Below are 10,718 nucleotides of genomic sequence, written 5' to 3'. Positions count from 1 at the left end.
AGGAATTCAAGGATGGTTTAACATATGTAAATAATTCAACATATTACACCATATCAACAAAAGGAAAAATAAAAACCATATGATCATATCAATAGACACAGAGGAAGCATTCAATAAGGTCTACAGCCATTCTTGGTAAAATCTCTCAACAAGATGGGAATGGAAGTTACTTTTCTCAATATAATCAAGTTTATCGACCACAGTCAATGGCAAATATTATCCTCAATAGAGATAAATTAAAAGCCTTTCCTCTGAAATATAGTACAAAACAAGGCTCCCCCTCTCACCACTACTATTCAACACAGTGCTGGAATTTCTTGCCATGGCAATTAAGCAAGAAAATCATATCAAGGGCATCCACACAGGAAAGGAAGAAGTTAAGTTTTTACTGTGTGCAGATGACATGATACTATATTTAGAAAACCCTAAAGACTCTACAAGAAAGCTTCTAGAAACAATAGATGCATATAGCAAAGTGGCTGGCTACAAAATTAGCACACAAAAATCAATGACCTTCTTATTTACAAATAATGATAGAGGAGAAATAGACATTAATAAAACAATCCCATTCACATTAGTGCTACAGACGGCTGGAGATATAGCACAGCAGTTGGGCGTTTGCCTTTGACCAACACAGGACAGATAGTGTTCGATTACCGGCATCCCATATGGTCCCTTGCCACGACATGCATGTACTTAAGGTGAACTCAGCCCAGCCCACCAGATCTATCCTCGGATTTCCCTGGTGTGGAGAACTGAAATAATATTTTATTATTATTAAAACTGAGATAATATTTTTTCTCTTTTTTAAATATGTCCTTGGAGCCTCAGTGTCTAGTAATCAAGGGTGAAGCCAGAATACAGATTCTGGGCTATTGACCCTTCTCAGAAAATGGGAACTGCACCTTAGGAAATTTGGCTCCTTCCTTGACCTCTAAAATAATAGAGCTCATCTCAATGAAGACCAAGTTCTTAGATTTTTTTTTTCTACTTCTTAATAATCCCTTATTTTGCATTTGAAGTTAGTTGTTAAAAGCCACCTTAGGTTGTGACCTTCTTTGAAACTCAGAATTCTGGGGCCGGGCGGTGGCGCTGGAGGTAAGGTGCCTGCCTTGCCTGCGCTAGCCTAGGACGGACCGCGGTTCGATCCCCCGGCGTCCCATATGGTCCCCCAAGAAGCCAGGAGCAACTTCTGAGCGCATAGCCAGGAGTAACCCCTGAGCGTCACAGGGTGTGGCCCAAAAACCAAAAAAAAAAAAAAAAAAAGAAACTCAGAATTCTTACAGCTCACATTCATAGCTTCAGTACTGTTTACTGTTAAACTTTGCTTTGTGATTATAAACATTTTTCTCTATACCTATGATTGGCTTTAACCCTTATAAACCCCCCTGCTTAAAGATTACGCTTGTTGTATTCCTGCCAAAAGATGTGTTGATCCCTCATACTTGTGTGTGGTTTCATTATTTCATATTTTGCCACCTGTGCAACCCACTCTCCCTGAAGTGGATTCACTGAAATCCCACTGACACTGTAGAACAGAAGCCGACTAAAGCGGTCTCCCAAGACTACCAGGAGTGATTTCTGAGCACAGAGCCAGGAGTAAACTCTGAGTATCGCTGTGTGACCCCCCCCCAAAAAAACAAAACACATTAGTGCCACACAAACTCAAATATCTTGGAGTCAACTTAACTAAAAAGGTAAAGGGCATATTAAAAGAAAATTACAAAACAATGCTCCAGGAAATAAAAGAGGCCACAAGAAAATGGAGTTACAAACACTGTTCATGTATTGGGAGGATTAACATCATTAAAATGGCAATACTATCCAAGGAGTTGTACAGATTTAATGCAATTTCTCTAAGAATACCCATGACATTATTCAAAGAAGTGGATCAAACATTCCTGAAATTAATTTGGAACAATAAACACCCACAAATAGCTAGAACAATCCAAAGGAGAAAGAAGGGAGGCATCACTTTCCCCAACTTTAAATTGTATTACAAATCAATAGTCATTGAAGCAGCAAGGTATTGAAACAAAGACAGACCCTCAGATAAATGAAATAGAGTTGAGTACTCAGAGAATGTTCCTCATACATACAATCAATTTTTCTTTGATAAGAGATGAGAGATGCAAAATGGAGCAAGAAAAGCCTCTTCAACAAATGGTGCTGGGATAACTGGTCAGCCACATGCAAAAAAGAGAACTTGGACCCACATTTAACAGCATGCACAAAGGTCAAATCCAGATAGATTAAATACCTCAATATCAGACCTGAAACCTCAAGGTATATACAACAACACATAGGTAAAACACTCGATGACATTGAGACTAAAGGCATCTTCAAACAAGTGGAAGCAGAGATAAACAGATGGAATTATATTAAACTGAAAAGCTTCTGCCCCTAAAAGGAAATAGTGATACAAAGGCCACCCACAGAATGGGAAAAACTACTCACCCAATATACATCAGATAAGGGATTAATATCTAAGATAAACAAGTTTCTGACAGAACTGAACAAGATAAAAACATCTAACTCCATCAAATAATCTAACTTCATCAAAAGTGGGGAAAAAAATGAAAAGACACTTCCTCAAACAAGAAATACAAATAGTCAAAAGGCACATGAAAAATGTTCCATATCACTAATCATAAAGGAGATGCAAATCAAAACAACAATGAGGTAGCATCTCATGCCACAGAGATTGGCATACATCACAAAGAATAAGGACAATCCGTGCTGGTGGGGATGTGGGGAGAAAAGAACTCTCATTTACTGCTGGTGGGAATGCTGTCTAGTTCAGTCTTTCTGGGAAACAATATGGAGATTCCTCTAAAAATTGGAAATTGAGGGACCAGAGCAATGGCACAAGCTGTAGGGAGTTTGCTTTGCATGCGCTAACCTAGGACTGACCTTGGTTCAATCCCCCATCATCCCATATGGTCCCCAAGCCAGGAGTGATTTCTGAGCACATAGCCAGAAGTAACCCCTGAGCGTCAAAACAAAGCAAAACAAAACAAAACAAAAATTGGAAATTAAGCTTTCATATACTCCAGCTATACCACTCCTAGGAACACAAAAATACAAATAAAAAATGCCCTTTGCACACCTATATTCATTGCAGCACTATTTAGAATAGCCAGAATCTGGAAACAACCAAGATGCTCTTCCACAGATGAATGGTTAAAGAAACTGTAGTACATATACACAATGGAGTATTATGCAGCCATCAGGAGAGATGAAGTCATGAAATTTTTTTTATACTTGGATGTACATGGAATCTATTATGCTGTGTGAAATAAGTCTGAGGGAGAGAGATAGACACAGAATAGTCTCACTCATTTATGGTTTTTTTTTTTTTTAAATAAGACATTATTGTAATAATCCCAGAGACAATAGAGTTAAGGGCTGGAATGACCGGCTCACAATATGAAGCTCACCACAAAGAGTGGTGAATGCTATTAGGGAAATAACTACACTAACAACTAACATGACAACGTTAATGAATGAGAGAAGTAGAATGCCTGTCTTGTATTCAGGCAGGGGATGGGAGGAGGGAGATCGGGGACATTGGTGGTGGGAATGTTGCACTGATGAAGGGGGGGTGTTCTGTTTATGACTGAAATTCAACTACAATCATGCTTGTAATTATGGTGCTTAAATAAAAATTAAGGAAAATTTCATGACTTTTTTATGTAATTTTCCTATACATGGATGTATATGGAATCTATTATGCTGAGTGAAATAAGTCAGAGGGAGAAAGATAAACACAGAATGGTCTCCCTCATCTATGGGTTTTGAGAAAAATGAAAAACATTTGTGTAATAATTTTCAGAGACAAAATAGAGGAGGACCGGAGGGTCCAGCTCCCGACATGAAGCTCACCACAGGGATCGTTTAGTGCAGTCACAGAAATAATTACATGAGAACTATCATAACAAAATCTGACTGAATGAGGGAAGTAGAAAGACTGTCTGGAGTACAGGCCTGTGTGGGGTGGAGAGGAAGGACACTTGGGATATTGATCATGGGAATTGATCATGGGAATGTTGCACTGGTGAAGGATTTTTTGTGTATATATATATATATATATATATATATATATATATATATATGTGTGTGTGTGTGTGTGTGTGTGTGTGTGTATTTAAAAAATCAAAAAAAGAAAAGATAAGGCCTCCCAATTCTTACTACAGGCCGTGTTCTTTACACTGACTGTATAGAAAGAGGAGGTACAGTAAATGCACCCCATATACACCTCAACACAGGCCCTTTGCCTGGTCTATATTATGAATTGGGGGACAAAAAAAATAAAGATTAAAAAAAGATATATACTAGAGAAGTCAGAGAGATAATACAGTGGGTAGAGCACTTGCTGTGAATGTGAATGGCTCAGGATTGATCTTCATCATCCCATTTGTTCTTCTAAGTCCACAGAAGTGAAACAGAGCACATACTCTTTTTTTCTGGTTTTTTTTTTTTAAATCTTTTTGTTTGTTTGTTTTTCGGCCACACCCGTTTGATGCTCAGGGGTTACTCCTGGCTAAGCACTCAGAAATTGCCCCTGGCTTGGGGGGACCATATGGGACGCCGGGGGATCGAACCGTGGTCCTTCCTTGGCTAGTGCTTGCAAGGTAGACACCTTACCTCTAGCGCCACCTCACCCCCCCCCCCCGAGCATATACTCTTGAGCACTGCTGAATATGGCTCAAAAAAAAAAAACACAACAAAAACGAGATAAACTAGATAAAAATTTACTCAGTCATGAGGGGTGACAATGATTGAATTGTTATGAGGTGTGTAAAAATGTGTATCTTTGGGACGCCTCCTAAAACACAGTTGAGTTTAAAATTCACTTATTAAAATTAAAATTAAAATTCCCTTAACACTGAGAAGACTTAACAACAACAACCTGCTTACAGGACAGGGCTTCCTGCATTGCCCTTTCATGGTGAGGTGAAACGAGAAGACACTCCACATCATGACTTCAATGTAGGATATGCAGATTCCAGAATCTTTAATACAGAAACATGATACCAACAACAGAGACTATGTGAAAAATGTGTTGGCACTATGGACAATGTCTTGGATCGGACGATAACTTGCCTGAAGCCTAGAGCTGGTCTTATGCCAGAAAACTTCAGGGGTAGGATCTCTTTGTATTTAGGCCAAGGTTATTCCTTTCCATGCCTCTCATATTTTGGTGGGCCTATGCAAACAACAATTGCCACTCTAACACCGTTTTTACTGTGCTCCTTTGACTCTAATCCTTAAAACGCGCCCACTTAAAATTTGAGGTTAACTTAAGCTAATATGCATGTACATGGAAATGTAAAAAATACTATGCCTCTAATGTTTAAGGAGTTACGTAAGTTTGATGGCTTTAGATTGCCTTGTGTGCTGTTAAGAAATATTATAATGTGCTACAATCTGGGGACTTGAGGGACAAAGTAATTGCACATGGATTCTGTTTTATTTATCTTAACGTTCTTTGGCTGAAAGTTCAAAGTTAAGATATCAGCAAGGGGACTTCTGAGAATTATGTTATGGGTGATTGTCCTTCCACTGTAACTTTACCTTGTCCTCTTTCTTTGCATCTTTTGTTCTCATAATTCAAAATAAAAAAATTAAAAAAAATTCACTTATGTTGGCCAAAGTTGACACTAAGTTTTTCTACATCAGGAAAATGGCCCTGTACTGATTAACTTGTATCATGATAAAGAGGATACCCACAAACATTGAACAAGAGTTCACAATCTTTTATTTGTTTTCAGGCCATACTGTTATCAGTGCTCACAATTTACTCTTGATTCTGTGCTCAAGGAACAGTTCTGCCAGACTTGGGGCTTGGGGGGGGGGGTACCATATATAGAGTGCTTGGGATAAAACCAAGGTCTGCTGCATGGAAGACAAATGCTCTACCTGCTATATTATTACCACAGTCTTTGGAGTTCACAATCTTAAATGGTAAAATTCTCCAGGTGCCAGTGAAACACAATTAGCAATCACAATGTTTATTTGTTTAGTTTGAGCCATACCTGCAATGCTCAATGGTTACTAGTGGCTCTGTGCTCAGGGATCACTTCTGGTGGGTCTCTAATGATCCCAACCAGTTCCTGGGATCACTACAAGGTCAGCTGCATGTAAAGTATGTGCCTCAGCACTGTACTATTTCTATGGTCATAGTCACCCGTTTTAATAGGTAATGGTAATAGTTTCCTGGCAAGAATATAATTCCATAGAGGTTATACAATAAGAATGTTTGGCTAGAGATACTAAGAAAGGAATGAAACTGGAAAACAGTAAAAGAAAGAAATTTGAGAAAGGTTAGGTACTCTCAGGGAACATGGAATGAAAGAAATAGAAAAAGAGGGGCCGGAGAGATAGCATGGAGGTAAGGCGTTTGCCTTTCATGCAGGACGTCATCGGTTCGAATCCCGGCGCCCCATATGGTCCCCCTGTGCCTGCCAGGAGCAATTTCTGAGCCTGGAGCCAGAAATAACCCCTGAGCACTGCTGGGTGTGACCCAAAAACCACACACACACACACACACACACACACAAAAAAAAAAAAAAAATAGAAAAAGAGAGTTCAGCACTCTGTATAGTTCCCTGATGAACTCTGAGCATTGTTGGATGTGGCTTTAAAACAAACAAAAGCTTGGAGCCGGAGAGATAGCATGGAGGTAAGGCATTTGCCTTGCATACAGAAGGACAGTGGTTTCAATCCCGGCATCCCATATGGTCCCCTGCGCCTGCCAGGGGCGATTTCTGAGCACAGGGCCAGGAGTAACCCCTGAGCACTGCTGGGTGTGACCCAAAAACAAAAAGCAAACAAACAAAAAAACAAAACAAACAAAAACCAAAGAGGTGAAAAACGGGAGCTTTTTAGTCAAATTTATATTTAACTAAATTGAGGTCTACTCCACTGGTTAAATTAGGTAATAATATTTAGAGCCCTGAGAAGCTATACTGGGTATTTAGCAGGTGGATGTGAGTGGGTTAATGGGCATATGATTGTTCCTTACTCAGTATGACAGTGCTAAGGTCCAACAGGGCCAGACCCAGTGGCACTTGGGTAGGATCATGTGTTATGCATGTGTGATGCAATACAATTAATTCATCCTCGGAGCTAGTTCCCTAGCACTACCATTCTTTTTATTTGCTTTTGGGCCACACCTGGTAGTTTTCAGTATTTACCACTTGCTCTGAGCTTAGAGAACATCCCTGATGGTGTTCAGGAGACCATATGTGGTGTTTTGGATGGAACCTGGGTTGGTAGCAGGTAAGACAAGAACCCTTCTCACTGTACCATCCCTCTGGTCTTCATCCATGTTATTCTTTTCAATAACCATTATTAAAGGTAATAATGGGCATAAATTTAAGTCTTGTGTGGTGAAGAAGTGGATCAAACATCCGTCCGAATGGTTAGAGATCATTTTTATTAAAACATTTTTTGTTTGGGGTCTTTCTTTTGTTGTTGGGGGCACAACAACCATGGCTCAGAAGTTCCTCTTAGCTCTCCTAAGTCACTCAGGAATCACTCCTGATGAGCTTAGGGGACCATATGGCATGCTGAGGATTGAATTCTGATCAGCCTCTTGCAAGGCAAGAGCCTTACTCACTGTACTCTCTCACGAGGCCTTATTGCAACATTCTTTTAAATTTTAAAATAATTTAAAAATGTGTTTTCGGGGCCAGAGAGATAGCATGGAGGTAGGGCATTTGCCTTGCATGCAGAAAAATGCTGGTTTGAATCCCAGCATCCTACATGGTCCCCCAAGCCTGCCAGGAGCCATTTCTGAGTGCAGAGCCAGGAATAACCCCCGAGTGCTGCTGGGTGTGGACCCCCCCCCCCCACACACACACAATGTTTTGTTTTGTGGCAAACCAGCTGTGCTTAGTGCTTACTACTGGCTCTGGACTTGTATTTCACTCCTGGCTGCCTTTGGGGATCGTATAGGCTGACTAGGATTGAACCCAGGCCAGCTGCATTTAAAATAAGTGCCCTGCCCACTGTAGTATTGCTCTGGCCCTATCACAGCTTTTTTAATTCCATCTCTATGTATTAGAATATTTCTAAGATTTATTTTTAAGCTAGAAAGAATTTATCTTTCATTACTTTTAGGGGGAGGTTGGGCCATGCCTGACAGCACTCAGGGGTTACTTCTGGCTCTTGGCTTAGAAATCTCTGGCAGGCTAGTGGAACCAAATGGGATGCCAGAAATGGAACCCGGGTTTGTCCCAAGTTGGTTGTGTGCAAGGCAAACGTCCTACCGCTGTGCTATCTCTCTGGCCCTCTCATTACCCTTTAAATGATAATTTACTTCTATTTGTCTACTCTTGAGTAAGATGTAATTTAAGCTTCTATATTTTTTGTTTGTTTTGGTTTGGTTTTTGGGCCACACCCAGTGACGCTCAGGGATTACTCCTGGCTATGCACTCAGAAATTGCTCCTGGCTTGGGGGACCATATGGGATGCCTGGGGATTGAACCATGGTTTGTCCTAGGCTAGTGGAAGCAAGGCAGATGCTATTGCGCCACTGCTTCAGCCCCTAGGTTTCTATTTTTATTTTAGAAGATCAATACTAACTAACCTGGTCATCTCTCTCCCCTCTCCTCTCTCCCCTCTCCCTCTCTCTCCCCTCTCCCCTCTCCTCTCTCCCCTCTCCCTCTCTCTCCCTCCCTCTTTCCCTCCCTCCCTCTCTCTCTCTCTCTCTCTCTCTCTCTCTCTCTCTCTCTCTCTCTCTCTCTCTCTCTCTCTCTCTCATATTTTGTTTTAAGTGTCTCACAAATGATTGAGGAGCCCAGAGCCATTTCCTGTGATAGTCAACTGGGTTTAATAGTTTATTGCTCAGCTCTGGGAAGTGATACTACTTGAGTAGGTAAAATCAGGTCTACACCTGGAAGTATACAGGCTTCATTTAGCGCCAGCATTCATACTCAAAGTCATTGTATGCCAAACATGTACTCTAGCTTTGAGTTACTCACTGTCCCTTACCTGTCTTTCTGAGGGGCTCAGGTGTTATAGACAGATCGGTTGGGGGGGGGGCTTGTAATGTACTATTGGAAAATAATAAAAGATTGCCAGGCCCTGGAAAGGAGAACCTGAGGCACCACCCAGATGCAGAAATCCAAGGCCACACCCAGAGGAGGGTGAAATGTCAGAAAATAAGTTATAAAAGAATCTATACGACTATAGAAATGAATCAGGCAGGTAGATAGGGAAGCCCTCCCCACAGATACATACTCAACAATGAGTTCTTGGGATATAATAAAGTTCTTGGGACATAATAATAGGAAGAGATGGAATTTGGAGAAGTTACTCTTATTCTATGGATTAGCTACTGGTCCTTAGGCCACCAGGACACACTTTGTGGATTCTGAAACTAAGTCCTGATCAAAGAAGCTCCTGTCAAAACAAAGGCCAGGAAAAGAAGGTCAAGGGTGATCAACTGATCCAGATCCTTCCTCCTGCAACCACAATAGAACTCTTACCTCATATAAAGTCCCATATAGAGCAAGTTGGAACAAAGAAGACATATGTTCCTTGGGCCCATGAACATGGTCCTGGCATGCACATATCCTCTGTGTCTCTTCTCTTGAGATATGTACTTTCCTACTTTCATGCTGGATTGTATACTGGGGCTCTCTCCACCATTGGAGAAGTCCACATTCTCTCTTTAGCACTTTAGCACATAACTCTTTCCATTTCTTATCCTCTCTTCCCTTCCTCAAGACCTTTCAATACAACCTGTTTTTACTTCATTGCTCATCTCCCCCTAAAATTCTTTTTCTGTGAGGGAAGGTGATTAACCCAAAAGCCCAGGCATCATAATGATCACTCAGAGTGTAAGGGATAGGATTGTGGAGACAATTGTAGTGTAAGGGATGAAATTATGATAACAGCAACAGTACATGCTTTTCTTATGACAATGCCCAGATTACCTTGTGTAGGTGCACCTATCTGAGACCCTGGATTTAGGTTGTAGATAACTGAGAACCACCCATTTCTGGGAGGGGTCTTGGGAACTGAATATTAGGTGTGACCTTACCTGCTAGACCCCTCCCATTCCTGGGAGGGGTCTTGGAATAGGTAGATAAACCCTGGAGCCAGGGGATTAGGGCTCTGCCCTGCTGCTATCGCGGGCTTTAGGTTCTTTGCCTCTTTTGGTCTTTGACCAGGATGGAGGCCAAAGGAAGATGGCTGAATTATAAGATGCAGGGCTAAGAATGGCCGAATGCTTGAAAGGTTATGAGATAGGCCACACACCTATGGTGGTCAGGGCATGAATAAAAATGATGCTTCCTAATGCCTGCCTGTGAGTGAGTTCTATTCCCGTCGCTTTCCTGGACCCCAGACCCGCCGGTAGATGGGGGATGAAGCCACGTGGCCGGGGCCTAAGAACAAAGGCCTCCATCCTTCACCATCCATCGCCATCCAGATCAATCTTTAATTATTTGATACTACACCTTGTATGTATTCAAAGTCTCAGAAAAAAATCATGTGGAAGAATTGTGTTAAAGCTCCTCTGAGAGCCAATTGGGAGTAGCTCTTTAAACCTGTGTTCTCCCTCAAACATATATCTTGCTTGCTTATGTCTTTGTCTTTGCTTTCTCTGCTCTGAAGAAGCCTGTGTTCTCTCTTGAGCACGCACTTACACCTTTTCTCTCCCCTCACATATTCCTAGGAAAATTTCAGTAAGAGTTATCTTGCTT

General features: G+C 41.2%; 1 non-coding gene across 1 annotated transcript; it reads left to right on the top strand.

Moving 5' to 3' along the window:
- Nucleotides 1-4,174: 4,174 nt before the first annotated feature.
- Nucleotides 4,175-4,307, top strand: LOC126031592 (small nucleolar RNA SNORA51). The gene has a single exon (XR_007503430.1). It is a non-coding gene; the product is annotated as a small nucleolar RNA SNORA51 (small nucleolar RNA).
- The last annotated feature ends 6,411 nt before the right edge of the window (nt 4,308-10,718 follow it).

The sequence above is a fragment of the Suncus etruscus genome, chromosome 1 (assembly GCF_024139225.1).
Source record: "Suncus etruscus isolate mSunEtr1 chromosome 1, mSunEtr1.pri.cur, whole genome shotgun sequence".
NCBI lineage: Eukaryota > Metazoa > Chordata > Mammalia > Eulipotyphla > Soricidae > Suncus > Suncus etruscus.
This window is presented reverse-complemented; position numbering and strand designations above follow the sequence as displayed.